This window comes from Gymnodraco acuticeps, unplaced genomic scaffold, assembly GCF_902827175.1.
Source record: "Gymnodraco acuticeps unplaced genomic scaffold, fGymAcu1.1, whole genome shotgun sequence".
Lineage (NCBI taxonomy): Eukaryota > Metazoa > Chordata > Actinopteri > Perciformes > Bathydraconidae > Gymnodraco > Gymnodraco acuticeps.
The window spans coordinates 5,643,026-5,657,704 of NW_022989768.1; the positions used below are offsets into that span (position 1 = coordinate 5,643,026).

At 40.5% G+C, this 14,679-nt stretch overlaps 1 protein-coding gene across 5 annotated transcripts in view; it reads right to left on the bottom strand.

Annotated features, from left to right (window-relative positions):
* The window catches only part of apba2b (amyloid beta (A4) precursor protein-binding, family A, member 2b), an 81,233-nt gene that overhangs the window by 56,106 nt on the left and 10,448 nt on the right, over positions 1–14,679 (bottom strand). For 4 of the 5 annotated variants that reach the window (XM_034217437.1, XM_034217425.1, XM_034217432.1 and 1 more), the window contains exon 2: positions 441–491. The exons of the other annotated variant lie outside the window; for it this stretch is intronic. The gene's annotated coding sequence lies outside the window, so the exon portion shown is untranslated. The remainder of the gene's footprint in view (positions 1–440; positions 492–14,679) is intronic. 5 annotated transcript variants of the gene reach the window in all.

Consider the following 14,679-nt stretch of genomic DNA (forward strand, 5'->3'; position numbering starts at 1 on the left):
TTTCATCACTTACAGCGCCCATCATACAGGGCAAATGAAACGTGTAACCGTGGTGAAAAGGGTGTTACATTTACTTAATTATGAATATTGTTACATCGAGGCCGAAAATTTGGATGAGCACCAACGGTCAAAAATATTTTTTTCCCTCCCAGAGCTGTCAGCGCAGCGCCCTACCTGATCTGGCGCCCTAGGCTAACATCTATTACGCCAGTGCTACGGGCCGGCCCTGAGTTCATATCATAGGTTCATATGCAACTCGCAAATATATTTCTCTCCCTTCTCTTTTCTCCCTCTCTCAATGTTGGTACGCAAATGCGCCTTTTTTCAAATGACACTGTGCTCTTTTTTTGGCGGAAGTGCGCATGCGCACCAGCGCACCAGTTATGTGCAGCCCTGCATATACTGTAATAACCTGCCAAAACACAGTCAAGCCAACTCACTGATATCTGTAGGTAGGCAGAGCAGCTCTACTGTTTGCTCCAGGCGATGACCTAAAACACAAGAGGAGAGAGAGCGTCAAACTGAGCATCAAACTGACACCCACATGACACACAGTGCAGCATGAAGATTGAGCTTTGATCTCCTTTTTCTGCCTGGATGTGCACAAGGTACGAGGGGTGATAATGAGAAATAGGATTGTTAGGTCACAAAACAGAGTGGGAAGTTTTCCTTCGACTCTAAACTCTTAAAATTGCAATTGCATGATGCTCAGAAGGAAAATGGGCTGTGCAAATCCTTTACATATGTCCTGAGACAGATCCACATGCTATTCTTTACATAACAAATATACAAAGATAGTAAAGGACATCATATATTATAAGTAAATCATAAAGGTTGAGAAAGAAAATATTAATGTCTAACCAATACTTGCACAGTATGTTTATATCACTTATGCAAATAACAATTACTTTGACATTTGACCTGCTCTAATCAGCATCTAGATGTCACTTATATGAACATGAACTTGTGGCAGAGCTGATGAGGGATGTGCTTCAGATCTCACTTAAAACTAAACTCAGTGCTTCTTTCTTCTATTATATTTTTATGAAAGGGATTTTTCGAGCCGTGCACTGTCTAAAACAGAGGTGTGGTTATATAATAATAACTGGCCAGTAACAAGATAAACCATCCAGTGTATGAGATGAACTTAAAACATTGGGTCAGCTATTTTCACACCAAACTCTGACAGCAGGGCTTCACCATCTGCCACTAAGTCAAGGCCACATGTCACATCCTCACAGCCCCCTGTGACATCCCCAAGTCACTGTCCCCACTCAGCAGTTGGATCAGATTAAGCACAAAACACACCAGCAGCATACACACTGTCGGTTTCAGCTACATTGCTCTTTTACAACAGCCAGCAAGAGAGGTGTTGCGTGATGTGAACAGAACATGGTCAAAAACTACACAGGTGGAAGATGTGATGATGCTTTTCTGCATGTCTTTCTCCCTGGACAGATAGCATATTAAAATAACAGGAGACAATCAGGATGAAAATAATACACACATATGTATGTATGTGAACATATTAACTATATGCTTTTTTTTATCGCTTTCAAATCTACTCATTTGTTCTAAAACATTGTAAAACTAAAAAAATATGCCAACACACACTTGTACACTTGTACACACACTTGTACTTGTAACGACATTGTCTTTACTTTTCATTCAACTCAATGAAGGCTTACCCCGCTTTTACTCAAACATCAATTTGCTTGACTCCAACATATACCCTTTTTCTAAGCATAACGCTGACCTATATTTAACTAACTCTAACTACTCAAAGATAACTAACTACTCAAAGATCATCAGATAATATGTATATATGACCCAATCTGTATATATGTTCACTTTACTTCATCTGTTATTTCATCATTTTTTATCATTTTTATCTTTGATTTTATCTTTAATTGAATTAATCGGTGTGAATCTGTGCTGTCCTGTTTTTCATTTTTAACCTGTTGCTGTTAAAACCACCATTTCCCCACAGGGATGAATAAAGGTCCATCTTACCTTATCTTATCAGATTGTTGTTCTTGTGGAACCGTATTTTAGGTTAGTCCCCACAAAATGACGATGTGAACACAGTTACAACAGTCTCTCTTCTAGCTACTGCTCTAGTTCACCATGGCGCCCCTCCTCCTGCTTGCATACAGCCCTGAGGCTTGTATTGGTCCCATAGGTCCAACTCACACTGCAGCACACTGCAGCTATACAGTGTTTGAGACAAAACACTCGGCAGATTACATCAATGACCAACCAAAAGTGTTAAAAACTAGAAAGAAAGAGAATAATCTTGAGGAAATCTAGGAATCTTGAGCCATAGCATAACTTCATTTCCTGTTGGTGCTGACTATCTCGGATACACGCAAACAGTAATAGTTTAGTGCTTGTTTCCTAGAAATGTAATCATAGATCACTCCTGATAGTAAAAATTACATTGATAGCATTCAACCCACAAACCACACAGTCACATTAGCATGTCATCAAGTACCGACTAGGTAATTTATAGAGATCAATGAGCGGATTATAAGATCCAGTATTTCCCCTAGGATGGAGTCATAGCAGCGGTGCTAAAGCACGCGAGCCCAGCAAAATGTGCGCGACGCGCATGACATTTTTTAGTGTGTGCGAAGTGCGCCCCGCCAAAATGTTTCTACAGTATGTGTCTGCCAGCACAAGAAAGGCTCTTGAGGCTCTACAGGTGTATTTTGCTAAATCACCTTTATTGAACATACAGTAACACAAATACTACACATCCACATAACAAACAATCAAAATAAAATGTATGCAATTTCATTATTTTAACCTTCTTTATTTGGGGGTGGACCTCACATCCTCTAGGGGGGTCCGGGTGCATGCACCCCGGGAGATTTTTTTTAAATGATGAAGTTAAATGCATCAATCTGGTGCATTTAAGGCAATTTATGGAAATGAAATGAAAATTAATTGATGGATACAGCTCTCAACACTCATATGAAAGGGAGATGTATACTTTTGAATAATCCAAAAATCTTTAGAATATGATCACAACCAATAACAAATAATTTAAACTTGTTTATTCTTATCTTATGTTACCTACTTAGCATTCTTTCTTTTTATTTATGCATATTTTACAAATCACTCCCCTTTTAAACAGTTTTTTTTTTACAGTCCTATAGTACACATTGGAATGATTTCTTACTTTGTTTTTTACAACTATATTAAATAGATAAAGGTGTGCTCTCTCGCTCTCTCTCTGTCTCGCTGCGCCGCTGCTGAATGTAGGGGAAACACTGAGACCCCTTAACTTTGTTTAACTCTCTCCCCCAATACCTTTCCCAACGTCAAGAAGCAATACTAGCAGTCCTAAAAGATTAAAGATAGGAGTCTATTTTGGCGTAATTATTTGAAAATAAAAAGGATATCTATTTGTTACATACCATGTACCAGAAATTGTATTTTACATCATTCTGAATCAGTACTTAAAATGTCCATACAACATGTTGGAAAATACTGAATGTACTCTTCTAATATCAGAGTAGCACATGATAACAAAGGCCCTACGTAGCTGTGTAACCGGATGTATAATTACCTAGAAGAGCGTCAGGACACACTGTTTTAGGCATATGATAGCTATGTGACAACGATTCAGCCTCTATGGAGATAGGCATGTGACTGTCATGTTTATTGCTTACGCAGGCCTTAGCTAATCTGAACTAAACATTGAACACTGCTTAGAACCGGTATTCTGCATCTTGTGACTGAATAACACCCTCTCTTGTATATAAAACATCTGAAGGACACTGTTCTGGGAACTATTTGTCCCATGCAGCTCTGTGTGTGATGACTACTTCCATTCTTGCAAGGATCGTAAATACATGTATCCTGATATTGAAGACCAAGCCGTGACGAGTGATATTTTTCTAACACAAAACCATGAGGCATCGTTTTAATTCCCCAAACACAATGTTTGCTTTGCAGATTATAAATGGCGAGCGAAATAAATTGAAAGACAAATCCATGTTGATATCGGCAGGAAGCAAGCTAGTTAACATCAGCTATTGGGCAGCCCTCCGGCAGCAGAGTCCTGCCTCCTATTGTTAAAGGAGATTCCATAAAGTTAATTCAGGTTCAAGCTCTATTCTGAAATTAGTATTGGGTTCATTACCACAAGCAGCTCTTACAATAACAAACTAAAAGGATAACATTAGGGATTCATTCCTAGTATGTATTGAATATGGAGTGGACAAACACTTTTAACAGTTAATCTTACCACTCTCAATGTCACACAATAAACAGCAGAGTGCCCATTTACTCAGTGCCAATACAAAAACACTAGCTCTAGATATCTGACAGGAATTGTAAGAATTGAGACTGGACTCAAGGGGAAAAAACAGACCTGCAGTCTGTTGCTGATATTGATAATTCACACTAGTGAGTAAATGATATGTCCAAAGGGATGGGGGGGGGGGGGGGATCTCTGTGTTCTCCTTACAGCTCAGCAATTGACATAAGTGTGATGTAAAACCTGCAGGTCATACACTCATAATGGACTTTTCAGTGAAATAGAAGACATGTGGAATGTGAAAATCTAAGAATAAAGTATGTAAAACCGATATTATTTGATATGGTGTAAAATACAGAATCAGTCTGAAGAGATACAACGATGATGATTACTTCCCTTGTTCTTCCAGAAACAGAGAAGGCATGTTACTGAGATTTCTGCAGACCTCCATTCTAAAGATGCATTGAGCCAGTAGACATAAAAACAAGCTGACAAATACACACTTCACGCTTGTATGCACACCTACGTCTCAGCTCATGAGAGTCGTCTCCATCTATCTACATTGATCTCTTTTCTCCCTACCTCATGGCAGGCAAAAGTTTACAGTGCCCTGTTCACTCTAAAACCTTTGCATAAGCTGTTCCCTGGCATTTTACAACCCATCAACAATTTTACAAGGTTGCTCACTGCCATGCTATCTGGACCTCCTGTCCCAGAGCAATAACTAAGCTCTCTTTTCTGAATTACAGACCTGAGGCACGTAAAGATGGAACAGAGGATGGAATGAGGGGGCTCCACGGCAGAGCAGACATAAACAAACCGCTAGTTGCTAACAGTCCAGTTGACCTGAGCTTCAGCTTTACTCTCAGCATTGTTTAGCAGTCACGGGTATGAGGGACACATCGAATGCAACATTATTCAAGTGATCTGTGGTTAACTTTGAACAGTGGCAACATTATTATATTAATTCTCTGATTAGTATTCCTTAGCTTGCCTCAACTCATCCGAGGCTGTGGGGTCATTAGAGATGGCTCTAATTGTAGCGTCTACTACAAAAACGTGAACATATTACGCCTGTACTCGCCTCTTTACATTGGCTACCAGTCAATTTTAGAATACAATTTAAAATGTTATTGTTTGCAGACAAAGCCATAAACGGTTTAGCCTCACCGTACCTGGCAGATCTTTTAAAACCATACACACCCACACGGTCACTGAGGTCTGCTGACAGATTACTTCTGGTCGTCCCTAAATCAAGGTTAAAGCAGCGAGGAGACCGAGCCTTTGCTGTTGCAGCTCCAAAATTATGGAACAAATTGCCCCTCCAGGTTAGACTTGCTCTAACTCTGCCTGTTTTTAAATCTCGTTTAAAAACCCACTTCTTTTCCCTTGCATTTACAGACCAGGGGCCTCATTTATAACGCCGTGCGTAGGATTCACGTGGGAAGGTTGCTTACGTAGTAGAAATAAAAAAAATAGGTACAGACATTTTCCGATTCACAAAACATTGCGTTCCGGCGAGGAAAGTGCGTACAGCACTTCCTAAGCCGGTTTCCCTTTATAAATCACAATCGACTCGAAATGCGGCGCAGCTTTTGCGGGATTCACGTAACGCCCAGATTTTCCTATAAATAGTCAAAGAAACGCCCATTCATTCATTCAGTTTGACTGACTGCATGAAGAAGATCGCAGGAAATGACGACAGAACAGCTAAAAAAGACATCTCACACCATGTCAGATTTTGGTTATTTTGGGGAGGTCGAGATAAATCATATTGTTTGGTGGATGTAGTTTGAACCAGAGTAGCAGCATGGAGGTCGGATCGTCACCAAAATAAATAAATAAGTGGTCCGAAAAAGGTTAATGACAAAAAAAATACACATAACCTTCCTCAGGCAGTGTGTTTGTACCGGGGACAGGAGACACCCCCTTGATGAGAAACTCTAAGAAATGATCGGGGAATCCCTCCGGAGTGGAGTCATGACGACTGGATCTGAATTATTGTTTTGTATTTGGTGGTTTGTGTTCCAGCTTTCGATCAGCAACTATATATTCATAATCCACCAGTTAAAGGAAATACAACTAATATGTTGTGTTATATTAGCTGTACAATTTACCACATATGGTGTTCTTAGTTTCCATACCTCCTGTGTTTTACGACCGACTTATCAAGTAGGTGGCGAACGGCATAAAACATGATTAAACATGATAGTATATCAAACTATGCTCGTATCTATACAACCTATAGAAGTGCAACACGGCGTCAGTTTAGACGTAATTCTGTCCTCCTGCTTACCGCGTCATTTATGAGAAAACATTTCATAACATTAACACAACATATTCGAGGTGGTTTTAAATATATCCGTATTTATTTATTTCTCCAAGTTATGTTTTTGTGTGCACTGAGGAGTCGCAAACAGGCGTTTGTTTAATCATTTTAAGATTGGCTTTAATCAATGTTTGAAAATGAATTCTTCATATATGATAAATGAGAGGTAACATTTTATTTATGGTATTATTTCCACATATTTCTCTCCATTCTTCCTTCTGCCAACGGTGTCGCAGTTTCTCGTCTCTCCCGTTAGAATTTGCGTGGATGACCGCACGTTTTCCCGTTTTATAAATCGCAAACATTGCGTAGAAACTGGCGTACGCCATTTTTTGAGCGTATATCCATTTATAAATGAGGCCCCAAGTATGACACTTGTGCTTTTAAATTTGGGTTTTTAATCTTACTAGTGTTTTGTATTGTTTTTACGTCATGTGGGAGGGTTTTTCAGTCTGTGGCTTCTGATCTGGTTTCATTGTCTCGTGTTTTACGTTTCATGTCCTGTCTGTTTTTTATGCTATGTTTTTATACAGTTGTTGATGTACAGCACTTTGTTCAACTCGTTTGTCTTTAAATGTGCTATAGAAATAAAGTGGATTGGATCTGAAGATACAGGAAACTTTGTGATGCAGTACTTTGGCAATTAGTTAACCCAGTGTTATACACGTTTAGTGTTGCCTGTTTGTGTCTAGATGTATAGTGATTCACAGAAATGTTGTCTGAACACATGGAAAACACAAACCTAAAAAGGACAAACAAAAAAACACAGACAATAATACACTAAAATACACAGACTAACAGCAATACTGATGTCAGCATTATATTGTGGGTGTGAATCCCTTAGGAGGATGTGTACCTTTTAAGTCTGCTTGGCTGCATTTAAGATAAAATATATAATATTAATTAATATTAATTGTCAACTGACTTTATGTTTACTGTTTATCTCTCAGAAACTGAAAGCCATTTGCTCACAATTCTCCAAAAAGGGGACGATTTCATTTAACACATAAGCATGCAAAACAGCCAGGATAATGTCAGCAGCTAAGGTCTGTAAATGAAACATAACATATTTGTGTGTAGAGAAATAAATGCAATATTTAAAATATACTAAGCATCCAATACAAATCTAACCTACCCCTACATTAAGAACCTTAATTCAACAGATATCAGGGTTTCAAAGCAGCTAGTCTCCAATAACGACTTGATATTGACATCCATGTAAAAATGTGTGCTCATGCACCGATTTGCCCTAGAAAATCCCCTGATGTATTGTTTCATCATCGAGGTTTGACCTTGTTTCCATCCACCAAACTAGAGAATGGACCCACAAATAGAAGGCACATCCACAATATCTGCTTGCTGATCGTGCTAAAGTGTTATAAGAGACAATAAGAACCCATGAGGTGAGTGAGAAATAGCAATAGAGCGTTGGACTATATACCACTGCAATACAAAGAGGAAGGCTTGGGCCAGAAATAAAAAAGGCACCTGCTGACTGAGTCTGGTCTTTGATGTATTACTCTAGGTTCTGGGGTGTCACTTCTCAACCTACACCAGAACACACAAAAGCATGGTAGCATAGATAATGTCTGCACATCACTTTGTGGCTGTCTTCTCAGAAAACCTTACACCCTTCTTCCAGTCAGAAGAGAAAGGAAGAAGGTATGTGTTATGTGTGAGGTTATTAATTCTACAACCTTTGAAAATAAACTGTCAACTACTCGTCAGATGAGGTTGGACTTATTTAATGATTTATCAAGGTGTTTCATGTTTAAAACATCTAAAAAACTAAGCCTGACTGGAACTCAATAAAAAACAAAATAATCACATGCTTTTATACAAGATACTTAATAGTGGAAATGTACATTGTGACACAAAGCGCTGAAATAAATTATTAGGTTTAACTTTAACTCCAATATATTCTTGTAAGGTTTAGGGGTTGCTAGTATTGCCGATCTCACTGAGAATCAAGAATGCTGAAAAAATTAAAAATATATTTGTCCTTATAAGTCCTGGATGGATATCCTCGTGGATTCATCTTCCTATTATACACACATGCATTTCCAAACATTTGGACTACCTATGTTGCAAATGTATTATCTTTTCAATTTACACACGGCATCTATTGCACGTCTGTCCGTCCTGGGAGAGGGATCCCTCCTCTGTTGCTCTCCCTGAGGTTTCTCCCATTTTTCCCTTTAAAACTGTGGGTTTTCTTCTGAAGTTTTTCCTTGTACGATGTGAGGGTCTAAGGACAGAGGGTGTCGTATTGTCATACTGATATTTTGTACAAACTGTGAAGTCCACTGAGACAAATGTAACATTTGTGATATTGGGCTATATAAATAAACATTGATTGATTGATTGATTAGATTTAGTTGTAGAATTAAATGTTTTTGTTGTCTCTTTCTCACCCTTCTATTTTTCTACCTACATGGTCCTCTGTTTCTCTGCTCCTCGCTATGCACACCTCACATCGCAGATAGAACAAACCATCTGGGTGCTTGCCATCAACTTTATCACACAAATGATAAACAATCATCTGTGCTGTCAATCAACAAACATGTTGACTACAGAAATAATGGCCTGGAGGCTGGGACTCCAAAGCAATTCAAGTTTCAGCCTGATTTATATTCGCCATGCTTGAATAACAACAGCATGCTGCATTGCATATGGGAATACATTTACCACTTTTACTATAGACATTATTGTTTCTTTGGAACTGTTGAGAGAAGACATTCACCAGATGTGAATTTGTCTGAGCAATTCAACATTGAAGGCAGCAGGTGAGGCTCTCTCTACACATCTAAATGCTAATGTCATGCTATTGCTCAAACAAATGTGGTAACTAATGAGCTGGCTTGGTAAATGCATCTTAAGCCTAAGTAAGGACATAAATGACAGCATACCAAGGGAGAGGAGTCCTGTTATGACTTACAACTCAGCAGGAGGGTTGGTAAAAATGTTTGTATTAGGAACAAGCATAAACGCACTAGCACTATCACACACAAACTACAGGTTTTGTTATATTATCCCATGCATATCGAACACCTGCATGTTTTCTTCATTTATCTGCTTAAATCTCAAAATCGAATTAATAGATACATTCTGGACTCATAGTCCAAAGTGGCAATGAATTACTTCTGTTTGAGAAATGCATGCAAACATGTAACGTCACATTCACACTACAAGTTTGTAAAAAACGTACTGGGAACTCCTAAGAAAGTGAAGACAATGATGAGCAGTGGAAGCTAATGAATCTAGTGTTGCGTCTTTGGAAGCATCTATGTGGGGGACCTCAATGAACTACCTCATTGATTGATAGAAATGTCAAAACAATGGCTGCAAAATTGCAAATGAGACAGTAAAGATAAAGAGTAAAGGTGTAACTAAATGGGCAAACGCATACTAGGTGTGTCCTGACAAATAATTGAGTCCTTTTTAAGAAACAGCATAAAAGGTTGTAAGGTGACAGGAGGCCTTTGAGAATAACATATAAAGATGATTTGATTGATCTTCAAAATGATCTATTACATTGGTCAGTAAATATGTAGTGTGCATATGTACTTCATGATCATGTCAACAACACCTGGCACACCTGCTGCTGCTTGTTTTCACTGGCAGGTCCTTACAGTATATACGAGATATACAGTATGTTAGTTGATACACCCTGGCTTGGTGCAGTAGACCGCTTTTTCAGCTATATGTATGGGTATATTTATCATGTTCTTGCACCCTGTTGTCTAGTAACACAAAATACATAGATCAATGTACTTGTTTGGCCCCATTAAAGCAAAAGTCGAGACAACAAGGATATGGCGTTCCACTAAACTTGAAGAATCTCGTTTAATTTGGCATATTACTCTCAATGAATATAAGAAAGCACTGCGTAAAGCGAGAGCAGCCTACTACTCTTCATTAATAGATGAGAATAAGAATAATGCAAGATTTCTTTTCAGCACTGTAGCCAGGCTGACAGAGAGCCACAGCTCGATTGAGCCTTCTATTCCCATAGCACTCAGTAGCAATGATTTTATGTGCTTTTTTAACGATAACATTGTTACTCTTAGAAACAAAATTAATGACCTCTTGCCTTTGACCAGTATAGTGTTATCAACAGCTCCCGGAAACGTAAGTTCTAATATTACACTAGATAGTAAACTAGAATGCTTTTCAGCCATTAACCTTGAACAATTAAATTCAATGATTCTCTCTTCTAAACCATCAACGTGCATGTTAGACCCAATTCCAACCAAGCTGTTGAAGGAAGTTTTTCCATTAATTAGCACTTCTTTATTAAATATTATGAATATGTCTTTATTATCAGGCTATGTTCCACAATCATTCAAAGTAGCAGTGATAAAACCGCTTCTTAAAAAGCACAACCTCAATCCAGAGGTTTTAGCCAACTATAGACCTATTTCTAATCTTCCGTTCCTCTCAAACATTCTTGAGAAAGCAGTCGCAAAACAGTTGTGTGATTACTTAAAAAACAATGATTTATTTGAAGATTTTCAGTCTGGCTTTAGAACACATCATAGCACAGAGACAGCTCTGGTTAAAGTCACAAATTACATTCTAATAGCCTCTGACAAGGGACTTGTCTCTATTCTTGTCTTGCTCGATCTCAGTGCTGCATTTGATACTATCGACCATGATATCTTATTGCAAAGACTAGAGCACTTAGTTGGCATACAGGGAACTGCTTTAGACTGGTTTAGGTCCTATCTATCTGAACGCTCTCAGTTGGTACGTGTCAACGATGAATCTTCCACGCAAACCAAAGTTAGCCATGGAGTGCCACAGGGCTCAGTGCTCGGACCTATTTTATTCACATTATATATGCTTCCGTTAGGCAATATTATAAGGAATCATTCTGTACATTTTCATTGTTATACGGATGATACTCAACTATATTTATCAATCAAACCTGATGAAATTAATCATCTAAATAAAATTCAAGACTGCCTCAAGGACTTAAAAACGTGGATGACCTTAAACTTTTTGATGTTAAACACGACCAAAACTGAAGTTATTGTACTTGGCCCGAAGAATCTACGAAACAAATTATCTAAAGATATACTAACTATGGATGGCATTAATTTGGCTTCCAGTGAGACTGTAAGGAATCTTGGTGTTATATTTGATCAGGATTTATCCTTTAACGCCCACATAAAATCAATTTCAAGGACCACCTACTTCCATCTACGTAACATTGCAAAAATCAGGCATATCTTGCCTCAAAACGATGCAGAGAAACCATGCATTTGTTACTTCAAGGCTGGATTATTGTAACTCCTTTATTATCAGGGTGTACCAAGAAGTCAGTCAAGTCGCTTCAGCTGATTCAAAATGCTGCAGCTCGTGTACTAACCAGAGTTAGGAAAAGGGACCACATTACTCCTGTTCTGGCTGCCTTACACTGGATCCCTATAGAACACAGGATATAATTTAAAATTGTTCTTCTCGCCTACAAACCCTTAATGGGCAGGCGCCATCTTACCTTAAAGAACTCATTATACCCTACTGTCCTACTAGGGTATTGCGTTCCAAGAATGCAGGGTTGTTGGTTGTTCCTAGAGTCTCTAAAAGTACAATGGGAGCCAGAGCCTTTTCTTATCAAGCTCCACATTTGTGGAATCAGCTTCCAGTTTGTGTTCGGGCGGCAGACACCCTATCCGTTTTTAAGAGTGCGCTTAAGACCTTCCTTTTTGATAAAGCTTATAGTTACGGCTGATTAGATTCAGCCCCTAATTTTGCTGATATAGGCTTAGTTTGTCGGGGGACATCTTACTTCTTCCTTCTCTCTGTCTATACCTGTGTACTCTCATGTTCCGATTAACCCAGCTTCCCCAAATGTATTTATTTTTGGTGTCTATATACACTGGGATCCGGAGTCATGGATGATCCTGCGGTCCTGTGTCCTGCATCGCGAGCCCTGGATCTTGAGTCGTGGCTGTGGTCCTGGATCATAGGTCTTGGATGGATATCCTCGTGGATTATACACACATGCATTTCCAAACATTTGGACTACCTATGTTGCAAATGTATTATCTTTTCAATTTACACACGGCATCTATTGCACGTCTGTCCGTCCTGGGAGAGGGATCCCTCCTCTGTTGCTCTCCCTGAGGTTTCTCCCATTTTTCCCTTTAAACTGAGGGTTTTCTCCGGAAGTCTTTCCTTGTACGATGTGAGGGTCTAAGGACAGAGGGTGTCGTATTGTCATACTGATATTCTGTACAAACTGTGAAGTCCACTGAGACAAATGTAACATTTGTGATATTGGGCTATATAAATAAACATTGATTGATTGATTTTGGCTTTGGTTCAATTCTGATAAAATACTCAAGAGCTGAGCTGTAAGCTGAGCTCTGAGGCTAAATAATCTCTTATTGGATCTTTTATCACTCTAACGGACCGTCCACACAGCGGCGTGCGTTGACGCTTGGCGGATGGCGTGTCTGAAGCTTGGGGAGTCAACGCGACCAACAACCAATCACATGAATCTCCCGCCCCCGACATAGCAAAAAAGGAAAAGCCCGGTTCTTCTCCACTATTGCCAAAATGGATGCCGGTTTTGTAGCAAGGGTAGCACGGGCAAGTGTAGTAGCAAGGGTGGCTTTAGTGTATGCAATGTCTCGCAGGAGGCCATGTAGTGTGCGTCGCTGTTGGGTACATCCGATACTCAGAAAACGTCTGCAACGGGGGGAATACCACGTTCTGGTCCAAGAGCTCCGCCTGGATGATGTACTGTTTCAGCAGTACTTCAGGATGAGCAAAGACGTGTTCGACGAGTTGCTCGGAAAAGTGGGTCCACTGATTTCAAAGGCAGACACCCATATGCGTTTGTCAATCGGACCCGCCGAGCGACTCGCAATCTGCCTACGGTACGTTTTGTGTATTTCTACTTCTTTAACCTGACTCTGTATATAAAGAGAGAGAATGCATGCCATGGATGAATGATGAATGAAGTCTGTGATTTAGTTCAGATGGATGACATTAATTAAGATAGCTAGGTAAATACAGTATTACTCCACTGTGTACATGGCGTGTGTGTGTGGGGGGGGTCTGTGTGTGTGTGTGTGTGGGGTCTGTGTGTGTGTCTGTGGTCTGTGTGTGTTGGGGGGGTGGTCTGGGGGGGTCTGTGTGTGTCTCTGTGGTCTGTGTGTGTTGGGGGGTGGTCTGGGGGGGTCTGTGTGTGTGGGGTGTGTGTCTCTGTGGTCTGTGTGTGTGGGGGGTCTGTGGTCTGTGTGTGTGGGGGGGGGTCCGTGTGTGTGTGTGTGTGGGGACATATACTTTTTTTTAATCATGTATATTATTTTTTTCTCAGGTACCTGGCAACCGGTGACTGATACAGGACCATAGCATTCAGCTATCGGGTCGGGTATGCAACCGTGGCTGTCATTGTCAGGGAGGTTGCGGGTGCCATCTGGACCGCCCTGGTTGAGGAAACCATGCCAGTACCACAGACCGAGGACTGGAAAGCCATCGCTGCTGGGTTCCAGGAGCGCTGGAACTTTCCGAATTGCGTTGGTGCCATTGATGGGAAGCACGTGGTGATCCAGGCTCCGGCAAATTCTGGGTCCCTGTACTTCAACTATAAGTCCACCCACTCCTTGGTACTGCTGGCTGTCGTGGATGCCCAGTACCTCTTCAGGGTAGTGGATGTCGGAGGCTTTGGAAGGAGCAGCGACGGTGGGAGCCTGCGGAATTCTGCATTTGGAGAGAGCCTCAGAGATGGCAGTCTGCAGCTACCACCTAACACCGTCATCCCAGGAGCAGAGCGGCTCGGCCTTCTTCCCCATGTGTTGGTTGGAGATGAGGCTTTTCCGCTGCTGGACAACCTGCTGCGTCCATTCCCTGGACGTCACCTCACACGCGAAAAGAGGATGTTCAACTACCGCCTCAGCCGGGCCAGGTTGGTGGTTGAATGTGCGTTTGACATCCTCTCATCTCAGTGGAGAATGTTCAGGCGTGTCATCACCACCAGCCCGGAGGTAGCAGAGTTGTGTGTGAAGGCCAGCTGTGTGTTGCACAACTTCCTCCGCAGGAAGACGATAGGAAGGACATCACGCACACC